Here is a 13,870-nt window from a genome sequence, read left to right on the forward strand (position 1 = left end):
TTGTCAGCTTGGATGGATCATTCATTGTCAAGTAGGGCATGAAGTTCCAAGACAGTCTTGGAAAATCAGTTTATAAGTATATTTTGCCTTTAAAAATGCTTTACCATCCCCAACACTCCATGGGAGCATTGCTAGTATCCTAAACAAGTCTACTTGGAAGTAAGTTTCATTTTATTCCATGGAACTTACTCCCAGGAAAGAAGTCTTGAGATTGCAGCCTATTGGTTTTAGAAAACAGCTGGTTTGATAACCAACAGAAAGTAAAGCTTGAGCCAAGATCTCTTGTGTTATTAGTGCCCCATGATGAGCTCTGCCCTGACCTGGATGGTCCAGACCAGCCTGATCTTGTCATAACTTGGAAGCTAAGCAGGGTCAGCCAAGATTAGTAGGGATGGGCATGAACATGGAAAATGCAGTTCCGTTTGTGGCATGCCTGGCTCCCAAACCAAGAACCATCACAAAATCAAATGGTTCACCTCATGAGATCAGTGATGTGGTAGAACAGCCCCCCCCCCCACACACAATGTGCTAGAGACACCAAACATGCTGAAGATCTCCAGCTGACTCTCCTCTACCTGCTGACCAAGTTTTGTGAGGATTAGATTTATGGGGTCGGAGTTACAGCCCCCCAAAGAAGGTGCCCCATCCTCCATTTTTTCTAATTGAGGGAAAAAAGGCACGGGCAATAAAAGCCCAGCAGAACAGAATCAAACTTCTCCTACTATTAAGGGGCCCCATTCCACTCTGGGGTCTATCATTCCAGCTCCTGAACACTTACCCACTCCCAGAGGTTGTCAATTTACTTGGGGGGCTGTCACTTTAGTCCCAGAATACTTATTCTGTTTCTGAATTACACTCACTCACCCTGGGGTCTATTATTCCAGTCCCGCAGCAGTTTATCTAGGCCCAGAGACATTAATTGAAAAGCCATTCTGCATTTTCATTGCAAGTATTTTGTGTTTCAATGGAGCTCGTTCAAATCAATCGGCATTCCTAGTTCCCATTATCTTTAATGGGTCTTCAAGCCTCTCCCATTGTTTCCAATGGACAATCCTCTCATTCCTTTTAGTACATCCCCCAGCAGAATCAGCACAATGCATTAGTGCAATGTTGCAGTACTATGTACATCCCTCAGCAGAACTCACTGTCACTGTGGCAATACCAGCTCAACAGGACTGATGTGAAGCACAGAATCATTCCAAGCAGGGGAGGGAGGTTGCAAGCCCAGCCGAACCAGTGCAATATACTAGTGCCCAGCAGAACCTACTGCCATTGTGCTAATGCCAGCTCAACATGACTGATGCGAAACACAGAATCACTCCAAAGGAGGAGGTTGCAACCCCAACAGAACCCAGTGCCAGTCTGACAATGCAAGCGAAAGGATGACTAATGTCAAACCAGAGAATTTCTGCTGTTAAAAATGTGCAGGATGTCCAGCAGAACTCAGTGACACTGGTATTACAAGTTTAAAAGCACTGCTTTCAAAGCACAAAGTCACAACAAATCCAAGCAAGGGGAGTGGATTTTGCAAACCGTGTACAAGCAAATGGGAAGGAAACACAGGAAGGATGGGGAAAAGAAGGTCTTGAAACCAACATGCCTAGTTTGAAACTGACCAGAATGTTTCCAAAGCTGGAAAATTCTGCCCCTCCTCCTTGCTTTGAAGTTTGGTAAACATTTTGATTGACTAGAAACAGTCTGTTTGGAAGTGAATCCAAACACAAACCAACATGAACCTTCTATTTATATATTTATTAGCAGATTAATTTAAGGGGCTGAAACCGGGGGAGGGTATGTTTATTAATATGCTATCGAATGAATTAAAGTCTCTAGCTAGCTAATTAGAAGAAGTTTAGGGTTGGGGCTCAATTTTAAATAACTACGGATTAAATAATAGAGGACCAGGCAACTTGTTAAATAGAAGGGGGTGAGGGGATCAAGGTTTGAAAACAGATAATATAACTGGGTAGGAAGCCAACTTAGCATTGGTGAAGGACCGGGTATAAGTGTGGATGTCTGGCCTGGGGATCCCAGTGCTCATGGGGAGGGGAAGGTATGACGGTGGGAGCAGACGGAGTCATATGGGAAGGAGGCGGAGACAGAACAGTGCTCGGCCCCCTTCCGGTCTGCGTCCCATCCCAACGGTGGCAAGTAGTGGGGCAAAGAGGGAAAGCCCATCCCCGTCATTGGTGTTATGTAATGCCAGGTCCATAAATAATAAGACCTCAATCCTCAGGGAATTCCTGCTTAAGCAGGATGTGGACCTGGCTTGCGTGACCGAGACTTGGGTGCGAGATAGAGAGACGGTGGCTTTCTCCCAGATGGCGCCCCCAGGTTACTCGGTCTTTCACCAATCACGGGTAAACGGGCGGGGGGGAGGGGTGGCGCTATTCATATGGGAGGGTTACTCCTTTAGGGCTCTCCCGGCCCCAACGATCGATGGCCTGGAATGTGCCGGTCTGACGTGGGATGTGGGGGAGGGGTTGGCGATCTGGCTGGTGTACCATCCGCCTAACGCACTGGCCAGCGCCTTACCAGCCCTGATGGAGGCCGTGGCAAGCTGGGCATTGGAGTCCCCAAGGCTTATGGTCTTGGGTGACTTCAATGTCCATGCGGATGACATGGCCTCCAATCGGGCGCTGGACCTGGTGTCTTCCATGGCGACACTAGGACTCTCCCAATTTGTTACCACTCCCACACACCAGGCCGGGCACATGTTAGACCTGATCTTTGCGTCCGGGATTCTGGTGGACGATATCACTGTAGAAGTGGTACCATGGTCGGATCACCTAGCCCTCAAGGCTCGTGTGGGTGCGCCGCCCCAACCCTGTATGGGCGGCGAGCCTATTTTGGCTCGCCTGTGGAATCTGATGGACCCGGAACGGTTCCAAATGGCTCTGTGGAACCCCTGGCCCCCTGGCGATTCCCTTGATGACCTGGTAGAGAGCTGGCATGACAGGCTATCCAGGGGCATCAACGAAATCGCGCCTCAGTGTCCTCTGCGCCCCCGTAATAGGCTGGCGCCATGGTACACCTTAGAGCTGCGCCAGCTAAAACAGGGACTCAGACGACTAGAGAGGCGGTGGTGGCATACTCATGATGAAGCGACGAGAACATCCTATAGAACGTTTATGAAGTCTTATGAGATGGCAGTCAAAACCGCAAAGAAAAATTACTTTGCGGCTAGGATTGCATCTGCAAATTCGCGCCCGGCACAATTATTTAAGATAATCGAGAATTTGACCACTCTGCCTCAGGGCAGACTAAACATGAGAGAATTGGAAATAGGCTGTGAGGCTTTTGCAAAAATTTTTGCAGATAAAATCTCGTCGCTCCGCCAGGACCTTCCCGCCACATTGGATGCAGTACAAGAACCCGAGGCTCCGTGCATGTCCTCTGATCTTATCTTGGACCACTTCGACGCACTCAGCCTAGGGGAAGTTGACGGAATTCTCTCTACTGTGTGCCCTACAACTTGAGATCTGGACCCATGCCCCTCCTGGCTAATTAAATCTTGCCAGAGGGAGCTTAGATATCCTATATGGGATATCATAAATAGGTCCCTCTTGGAAGGGCAATTTCCAACATCCTTGAAAGAGGCTATGGTCCGCCCCCTCTTGAAAAAAAGTACAGCAGACCCAGCCGAATTGGCGAATTACCGACCGGTCTCGAACTTACAGTTTTTAGGTAAAGTTATTGAGAGGGCAGTGGCGCTGCAGCTACAGAGTTTTTTGGATGACGCTTCCACCTTAGACTCTCACCAGTCCGGCTTCCATCCGGGCCATGGGACGGAGACAGTGTTGGTTGCCTTAGTGGATGACCTCCAGCGGCATCTGGATCGAGGCGGCGTGGTGGTGCTGATGTTGTTAGACCTGTCGGCGGCGTTCGACATGGTCGACTATTGGCTACTGGCCCGCCGGCCACTGTAAGGGTTGGCCTTACAGTGGCTATCCTCCTTCCTTGATGGATGGGGACAAAGGGTGGCAATTGGGGGAGAGCTGTCCCGGAGGCACCCACTAACTTGTGGGGTGCCACAAGGGGCAGTTCACTCTCCGATGTTGTTTAACATCTACATGCGCCCTCTTGCCCAGATTGCTCAGAGGTTTGGGCTTGGGTGTCACCAATATGCAGATGACACCCAGCTCTATCTACTAATGGACGGCCGACCTGACTGTGTCCCAGAAAACCTGGACTTGGCATTGCAGGCCGTGTCAGGTTGGTTCAGGCTGAGTGGGCTGAAGTTGAACCCAATGAAGATGGAGGTCCTTTGCTTGGGTCACGGTGCTCCCGGAGGGGAAATCCCCCTGCCGGTCCTTGACGGTGTGCCGCTGAAAGTGGCCCATAGGGTCAAGAGCTTGGGGGTTTTTCTGGAGCCTTCATTATCAATGGAGGCACAGACAGCGGCCACTGCCAAGTCCGCATTTTTTCATCTTCGATGGGCGAAGCAACTGGCCCCCTTCCTGGAGCGCCGGGACCTAGCAACGGTGATCCATGCTACGGTCACCTCAATATTGGATTACTGCAACGCCCTCTACATGGGGCTGCCCCTGTGCCGAACTCGGCGGCTGCAGCTGGTGCAGAACGCGGCGGCTAGGCTGTTACTGGGACTCCCAAGATGGGAGCACATACAGCCGGGGCTGCGCGGACTGCACTGGCTGCCAGTAGTGTTCCGAGTCCGTTACAAGGTGCTGGTCATTACCTTTAAAGCCCTACATGGCCGAGGACCTGCCTACCTGAGGGACCGTCTCTCCCCATATGAGCCCCAGAGAGCGCTGAGGTCAGCATGGAAGAACCAGCTGAATGTCCCCGGGCCAAGGGAGGCCAGACTGAAGACCACCCGGGATCGGGCCTTCTCAATTGCAGCCCCAATATTATGGAATCAACTCCCAGAGGAGATACGGGCCCTGCGATGCTTAGATCAATTCTGCAGGGCCTGTAAGATCTACCTCTTTAAAACAGCCTTCACCTAATGCTGAGCTAAGGAAATGCTGCTGGATGTGTTTTTAGCCACAGAATGCATTAAAGATCGAAATTATAGCACCACAATTAATTAATTTTAATACAATTTGTAAATGGTTTTATGTCGATTTTATAATTATAAATGTAACTACTATGTATAATTTTATAATTTTATTGTACCAGATTCATATGTTGTGAGCCGCCCTGAGCCTGCTCTTGCGGGGAGGGCGGGATACAAATAAAAAGTATTATTATTATTCAGGAACAGCTTGAAAGTTTGTGTTTGATTAACCAGCCACAAATTTCACTTAGTGAACCACAAACTGGGCGAAGTTCATCACAAACAATAGTTTGTGAGTTGGTTCATGCCCATCGCTAATGGTTAGTATTTGGATGGGAGACCACCAAAGAAGTCCAGGGTCATTACACAGAGGCAGACAATGGCAAGCCACCTTTGAACACCTCTCAATTTGAAAACCCCACCGGGGTTGCCATGATTCGGCTGCAACTTGACAGCTCTTTCCACCATCAGCTTAATGAGATCTGCTTTTGCATGGGGAGGGGGGCAACAGAACTGTTCATGATTCCATGTGCAAAATGGTTCACCAGCTGAGCTGAAGACAAAATAAGTGCTAAGGGAAAAGCAATCACAAAGAAGAAGAAAAAAATGACTCCTCATTTTATACAAAGAGCTAATTTCCCATTAATTATGTTAGGATGCAATTAAGCATTTCATTTCCAAACTATTAAAGCCTACATTATTTATTAATAATTATAGATCATTACCTGATACTGCTCACTCGTCAACTTGGGAACTGAATAATTCATCTACTCTGACATACGTTGTTTCTTCCATGAAAATTACATTTAATCTTGCTCTCCTCCTGCGTGAATATTTATTTTTCAAGTCAAGGAAAAGAAGCCAGACTCCAGGCAAGTTTCAGCTGTACATGGAAGTCAGGCAGTCCCCAGCATAGCCAGACTGTGCAGATTGTTATAGCTCTTTGCAGAGCACATGCACTATTTCAGTGTTTGGAATCTCCTCTTAAAAGATCTCAGCTTGCCATCCTTCCTCTGCCTAAAACCCTGAAGTCCTCTTCAGATGTTCAGTTTCAGTGGTACAACAATGCATAATAGGCACTGACCTGGATCACCCAGGTAAGCCCGATCTCAGAAGATAAACAGGGTTGACTCTGGTGCATACTTGGATGGGAGACCTCCTTGAAATACCAGCAGTTGAGAGAACAGAGGCAGGCTTTATTCATCCACCTCTCTGAATATCCTCCAGGTCACCAGTAGTAGTCAGTCACCAGAAGTTGCCATGACTTCCAGGTGCACATATGTGTACGCACCCCCCTCCGCCCCTACAAACCTCTAAACAATAGGAATGCAAACTTCTCAGAGTTATGGATGCTTTAACACATGCTTACATCCTGGTCAAAAGTGGCTATAAGGCAATAAATTGACAAGATATTCAGGTGTTCTCAAGCTGTTTGTGTCCATTCATAAGTACAGGCTACTTGTGATGAAGGTTCAGCAGGGAGTCAGCTTCCAATCTCCCATTGGGAAATTCTGTTCTGTTCCAGTGAAGATTTTTTGGAGGGTGGATCAGGAGGTGGCTCCCAGCTGACCCCCATGATCTGCTGGACACTGGGTTTTTCTGATTTCCAGCCATGTAAAGTTTGCTGCATCCCGAACTTTCTGAAATGTAGCAAAGGGGAGGAGATGAACAGAAGCCCACCTGATTCCCTTCTCCTCACACCAAATTGGCAGGCTGTATGCGAGTTCATGCCAAAATTCACATCTATTGTCAAAGTGCCTGCATGCAATTATATATGTAGTGATCAGCTTTTCTTGGGCAAGCCCCAGAGCTGCTCCTCGTCACATATCAGGGTGCAGGCAGGCAGGAGTCCAAAGCCAGTCCAAGGTCAAAGTCCAGAAAGTCAAGCAGAAGTCAAGTCACCAATGCAGAATCACAAACCGGAATCAGAAGTCAATGTCCAAAAGGTCAGGGTGCCAAGGAAATCAAGCAGGTCAGGATCAGGAATCTGGAAGGAGCGTGGATGGAAGCCAGAGAATAGACTTGTTGCTTCCACAAGGTTACCAGGTCCTGGGTGGGAGCTATATGGGAGTCTCAATCAGCCTGCTCCCTGGGTGGCAGTGACTCTGCTAGAACTCAGGGCTGAGAGATCTGAAGCATCAGCGTGCCTCATGTCTTTGCTCTGAAATTTCTTTCCGGAGCCTGCTTCGAACTCTTGAGATGGGAGGAGAGCTTGGAGGAAACTGATCATCAACAGCTGACACTGGTGCCTGGAGACTGATTGATGGGCCAGTTGCTATTTGTTCAGCTGAGGAACTGGCTGGCAACTCTTCCAGGTCTGTTAACCCTTCCAGCTCCTCCTCGTCAGGGCTCATGACACTCCTCTGCAAAGTGGTGTGAGGAAAGGTAGCATTTTACAGGGAAGAAGCTGGGGGTGGGAGACAAGCTGCCATCATGCCAACAGGTAAGACTGACAACTGCTCATACCTGCTGTGCCCACCCCAGTGGAATGGCCTGCCTGACAAGTTCAGGAAGGTTCCCACAGTATCATCATTCTGTAGAATGTGTACACTGGAATTGTTCAGGAGCGCATTCTTTTGGAGGGAATTCTGTGCAGTTTTGACATTTGTGGAAATTGATTTAATTGTGTTTATTGCATTTTTCAAAATGTAATTCACCTTGACTCGCTTGCAAAAAAGGAGGAGTATGAATGAAGTAACTGAATCAATGATGTCCCCCTGCTTGCCATTTCTGCCCTATGACCCTGCCCCTTCTCTGCCATGTGTTCCAGTGGTCTATGTATCTGCATGTAGCCAGGGCTATTTTTGTAGAAAAAACCCAGCAGGAACTCATTTGCATATTAGCCCTCACCCGCTAATATCACCATTGTTCCACACAGGGCTTTTTTGTAGAACTCAGCAGTAACTTATTTGCATATTAGGCCACACCCCCTGGTGCCAAGCCAGCCAGAACTGCATTCCTGTGCGTTCCTGCTTTTTAAAAGCCCTGCTTGTAGCTCTTTTCTAAGCCAGAATCATTACAGGCGCAGACTGTTGGCTATTGCAAATCTGCATGCCAGAGGATCTGGGAAGGAAAGGGTTAAGAGATTTCTCTCACTCAGGTACACATGGTAGTTGGCTCTACTTCCTCATCAGTTAGATGCTGAGTTGCTTTTACCATCCCTTGCCTTCAGTTTTCATCTTATATAGGACCGCTCTTCTGTAAGCCAAAATGCCCTCAAAAGAGGTTGGGGAATTGACTTGGCTTAAAAAGGATCTAGAATCTATGTATACAGGATACACGTCCAAAAATTATTGCTTAAATTTGCCAAGGACACTAAGTAAAACAATTAAAAATTTATTCCAGAAAAATATAGAACACACATACAAGGTAATGAATACATACAACAAACATACAGTCCTAATAAAAATAGAGAGAAATGCAGAGATAACACAGGGATGGACAAACAGGATGATAACTACCGATCGTAGTCTTCAAGGAAGGCTCCAATGGCGACGAACGAGGGCTAGGGGGAAGGGACCCTCAACTGATCAGGAATCGGGATGTATCTAGACAGCGGAACTGGGGTACTGCTAGATGCACACCTGTGGGTAGCTGGACCACAGGCTATAAGGACTACCTTGAGCCCTTAGGGGATGGGAGGTACAGGGGCGGATGACAGTGGTCAGCTGGTACATGACCTCAGAAAAAGGGGAGGCTCCACAATGACCATAAGGGCTGGACTTATGCGTTAATCAATAGCCAGTTTATTGGGGGCACCTGATTGGCTGCCCATTTCTGGCCAATGAGCAGACTTGGACCTGGTTACCTGATTGGACTTCCAGGTAACAATGGGCCAAGGGGGAGGCTCCAGGATGACCAGGGAAAGAATGGGAGAAATGATTGGGATGGGGGGGTGATTAAAACTATCAAGCTTATCTAAAAAGGTGACAATATATGGCCAAATTGCTACCTAAGGTAACACCCGGTCTATACAAAGACACTTGGCTCTAGGTGAAGATGTTCTTCCTCTTCTTCATCCCTCTACTGGCACCAGTCTTTGTCTTGGGTTCCATTAGACAAAGGCTTAGACAGTCTGGCAGGATCCACGCCTAAGATAAGCTTGATGGCTTTATGCATAGGTGACATCTGTTGAGTACGTGAGCCTCCCGGTTCGATGTTATGGAGTCTGGCACTGCAGGAAGATAGCTGCTGGTGGTGTTAGCCTTCCAAGATGGAGTCTCTGGTTAAGGCTGGAAACCACTTGCCTGGACATTTCCTGGCGGCGCAACTTCTTCTGCTAAACGGCCGAGATGAGGATTGCACAGAGCGACTGGAAACCATCTGTTCTCCTGGTTAGTCCTCCTCGAGAGACACGGAGTGCTGCTGCAGTGTTGTGGCTGTTAGTACTCATAAGTCCCTTCCAGTCTGGTAGACAAAACCCACGTTCTCCTGGCAGATATGTGTGAGTTGAATCTCCAGGTGCCCTGGCAACCAAATGGGTGACTACGATGTTCTGGAATTAGGGGTATGTTTCTCACACTTCTCTTTCTTACCCGGGCTTAGAGCTATATATAGCAAATAAATCTTTTAGAAGTTAATCTGTTCGCAATAAAACCTTTTTCGCACACAGCTTACCTTGCAGTCACAATCCTGTTCCCTCTGCAGCGTCTGTCAGATTTCCCACCATCTGCGCCGGAGTTACAGGAAGTGCTGCGGCTTTTGCGTAGCAAACGTAAACTGGGTTTTAGCAGTTTACGTTTGCTACGCAAAAGCTGCGGCACTTCTTGTAACTTCGGCGCAGATGGTGGGAAATCCGACCAGACGCTGCGGAGGGAACAGGATTGTGATTGCGAGGTGAGTTGTGTGCGAAAACGGTCTAAGTTAATGTACTTGCATGAATATGTCATGTAAGATGTGCTTTTATTTTTGTAAGTGAAATGTCTTTCCCTTGTTATCACTGGAACCAGATCATCTTTGTAATTTGCTTAAACAGCAGTTTCCCCTTAACCAGGAAACACGAAGCATCGGGGACCCTGCATAAAGCTTCTGTGTTTCCAAGAAAAGTGCTTTTAAAAATATTTAACCCAATACTGACCACTCCAGTATTCACTGTGTCTTTCTATGGCTGACCTGAACCTTCTCCTGCTCAGAAAGGCAGAGTGTGGCCATTTGCTGCTGTCTGCTGGGTCAATGGTCAGACTCAAAGCCAGGCATTGTAACTGGATCTTCAGCTGCTAATAAAGTGCAGTCAGCATCTAAAGCTGACTGAGGTGCAGAGCCAATGCCAGCGTTTTCTGTGCCTTAGGCGAGGCCCCCCACACTCTTCCTTACCTCCGCGGGCAAAGCCAGGGCCAAGGCTACCCCTCTCCTCAGGGCTGGCTGGCCAGAGACAAGTGAGTATGGCCCTTTCCCCATTCCCTGGGAATGCCATGCACCTGGTCCTCTTTGGGCCCACCCCAGCTGGCCTTCCTTTCTCCCCGCAAGCGAGTGGATGCCATCTCAATGCACTACCCCCAGCCTGCCCTGAAGCCCATCTGCAGCAGCAGGGACACTGCCAGCTGGGCATGCAAGCCACAGGCCAAGTGAGGGGGGCAGAGGAGGATGCAGGTGGGGGCCCCTGCTGGAGGACTGGCACAGTTGCTACCCTGCCTTTGGCTAGAACCAGCCTTGGTCTGGGTGCCCAAAGAAACCTGGCCGCCCTGCTCTGGTTTGCACGGTTTAGTCAAGTCGCTCTCTCTAAGGATGGGCACCCTTGTTGGCAGGTCTCCCTTCTCCAGTTCTCTGAGGGAGGGAGGGAGGGAGGAAGGAAGGAAGGAAGGAAGGAAGGAAGGAAGGAAGGAAGGAAGGAAGGAAGGAAGGAAGGAAGGAAGGAAGGAAGGAAGGAAGGAAGGAAGGAAGGAAGGAAGGAGGAGCCTCTACCCCAGAAAGCTCCTGCCCTGGAAGTCTTGTGTTGATCTCTGCAGTGCTCCAGCCCAGTGGAGCTCCACTTCAAACAACACTGGGCAGGAGGGGCGACTTCCCAGGCAGTTCATTCTTCTGGAACAGGGAGGCAGCCATTGAGGCTGCCTTGGTCACTGCTGCAAAGCAGCCCTGCAGGCTTGGTGGGGAAGAAGAAGAGGCAGTGCAGCAGCTGCAGCAGAGGGACAACCATCAGCGCCACCACCACCATGACCATAGGAGCCCCCCACCCACACATGGGAATGCATGGAGGAGGTGGAGGTGGCCACTGCCATGAATGGGAGTGGGAAGTGTGTGCAGTGTAGCCACCCAGGCTGGAGTCAAAGAGGGGAAATGTCTCTTGAAGCCTAACCTTCTCTGCCATGAGGGAAGAGGGCAGTGAGAAGGTGGAGGAAAAGGAGGAGATGTGGAGGCAAGAAGCTCCTCCCTCTAAGGATGGCATTGGCCATGGTGGATGCCCATCAGAGACCCAGTGAGAGCCTTGCTGGATCATCCCTGCTGGAAGGGCCATGAAGGGCCGGGCAGCTGCTGCAGCTCCCTCTTTTGCCATCTGGACAAGGTAGGTATGCAGGAGTCACCCCTGCCACCAGATGGCACTATAGGCAGCCACCTACCTTGCCGACTCATGCGCCGGCCCTGCTGAGGTGTGTGCTGCTCCATTGGCACCCTTTCCTCAGCAGCCCATTGAGGACAGTTGTTGTAAAATGAATGGTCAGAATCATTAAATTATTCTACATGACATTTGCAAGCCAATCAATACTGGGATGTTTGGTTAATATAGCAGAGTTTGCCCAGTCATAGAAGCATGATACTGAGTGCAGTAAATAAATCTCCCAAGAAGAATATTGCAAAAAAGATAAACTTAAATTTAGTCAATTAGATTTAGTTCACATTCAGATTGTGGTCAAAAAGAAAGGAAAGAAGCCTAATCTAAAGAGAACTTTCCTTGTCACAAATGGGCAGCTTGTACCAGGCCATTGTTTCTAAGGAGAGACTTGCAGATACATGCTTTTCCATGGAAGGCCATGTGGACAGAATGACATGACAAACAGAGAGGAGGGATCAGAGGGCAGCTCCCAGGTTAGGACAAAGAGAAGCATCCCATTCAAGGAGATAACAACTGAACACACTTAGAGTGTTATAGTGCCCCACAATGTCTAGGCATGCTGAGTCACTCACTCTGACAATCAGAAGTGCAGAGGAGCTGAAAATTTATTTCTTACCCTCTATTAGAGGGTTAGCTTGAGCTCTAGTAGTTCAACTGTGCCTGGAATGAGTTGTTTTTATTATGGATACTGACTCTTCCCTAGCCGTAGCAAACAGTAGCAAGATGCAGTTTTAAATATGAAGTAGTAGTACACCAGGAATTTAACCTGGGGATCTGCCAAGCAGAAGCTCTATGGCAGAGTCACAGCCCATCCCCTACAGTTCCATACAGCTGGGGACTGTAACTGAATGACTCAATCATGCCAGCAGAGAAGATCTCATGGACATTATCCATCCAGTTGCCATTCCCCAGAAATCTGCTGAATTGGATTCCATCATGGAAAAACAGCCAAATACAAATTGTATCTCAGCTATACTTGGAATCTTTACATACATTGATCACATTTTGATCCCAGCCTTTCTATACAAAGCTCAGGGTAGGTTACCTATCCCCTTTCCTCAGTTTTTATTCTTCCAACAATCCTGTGAGGTGGGTTAGATTGAGAGTGACTGGTCTGAAGACATCCAGCAGTCTTCCATGGTGGAGTGTGGATGTGAACCCCAGAACTAGTCCAACCACTGCATTGCATCATCAGAAACCTACACCACTGTGTCAAGCATAATGGGAGTGACCATGGCTGACTGGATTTGTCTTTTTTGCAAATAAGAGGCTGACTCTGCACAGGGCAGCTTCATGTGAGGAAAAATGGCAGGAAACTGAGCCCTTGTCCATCTCTGCCATTCATAGATGGCTGGCACACAATTTCCACAAGCAGTGTCTAAAGGTTACTCATTATTGTTATTAATAACATCCCATATAAGTAGCTATTGCTGATGTACCTATTTAGTGAGCATTTTCCAGGTGAGTTAGAAAAAAGAAAAGCTTGCACATTCTTAGTTTGCAATAGGAATAGGAACCATCTCAGCCTCAAGAATATTTATCCTGAGAGCAACAAAAGCTTGCAAAACTAATCATAATAAGTAGGGAGGTGTTTTGGAAGGAAGGAAGGAAGGAAGGAAGGAAGGAAGGAAGGAAGGAAGGAAGGAAGGAAGGAAGGAAGGAAGGAAGGAAGGAAGGAAGGAAGGAAGGAAGGAAGGAAACACATCTCTAAGGTGCTCAGTGTGGGAATGTGAGGAAGACTAACCCTTTTCCAAGCTGAGACTTGCCCTTATGCCTAAACAGAGTTGCCAGCTGACCTGGAGAAAACTATCCTGTCATTTTAATAGAAGCTTAATGTGTGGAAACAGGCAGCTGAAGTTTTTTGTGGCATGGAGGTCAAAAACATCACCTGATAAATAACATGAAGTCTCTATGAAAGGGATGAGGGACAAGAATTCTTTTCTCCAGGCTATTTGGTAACACAGAGGATGTTAAAAGGTTAACTGGTTGATGATTTAAGATGTGGGTGGGGCTCCACTTTCTTCTCCCAAACAGCATGGGGGGTGGGGAGAGTAGCTTAAGCTCTATAAAAGGAAGCAGACATGCAAGGACTCTCTAAGAAGCAGTATTTATTTATTTTTTGAGGATATAGGTTAGTTATTTAGCTTATGGATGGGGAAGGGGGCTTCTTTAATTGCTACTACAGCAATTAAAGTTATTAGATATATAGCTCCTCTACTAAGAAAGGATAATGGACTGTTCTTCCCTTTGGAATAGAATGTCTGCCTGGCTTTGAATTCAGTAAAACCATAAGCCTTCAGCAC

The sequence above is a fragment of the Heteronotia binoei genome, chromosome 12, assembly GCF_032191835.1.
Source record: "Heteronotia binoei isolate CCM8104 ecotype False Entrance Well chromosome 12, APGP_CSIRO_Hbin_v1, whole genome shotgun sequence".
Taxonomy (NCBI): domain Eukaryota; kingdom Metazoa; phylum Chordata; class Lepidosauria; order Squamata; family Gekkonidae; genus Heteronotia; species Heteronotia binoei.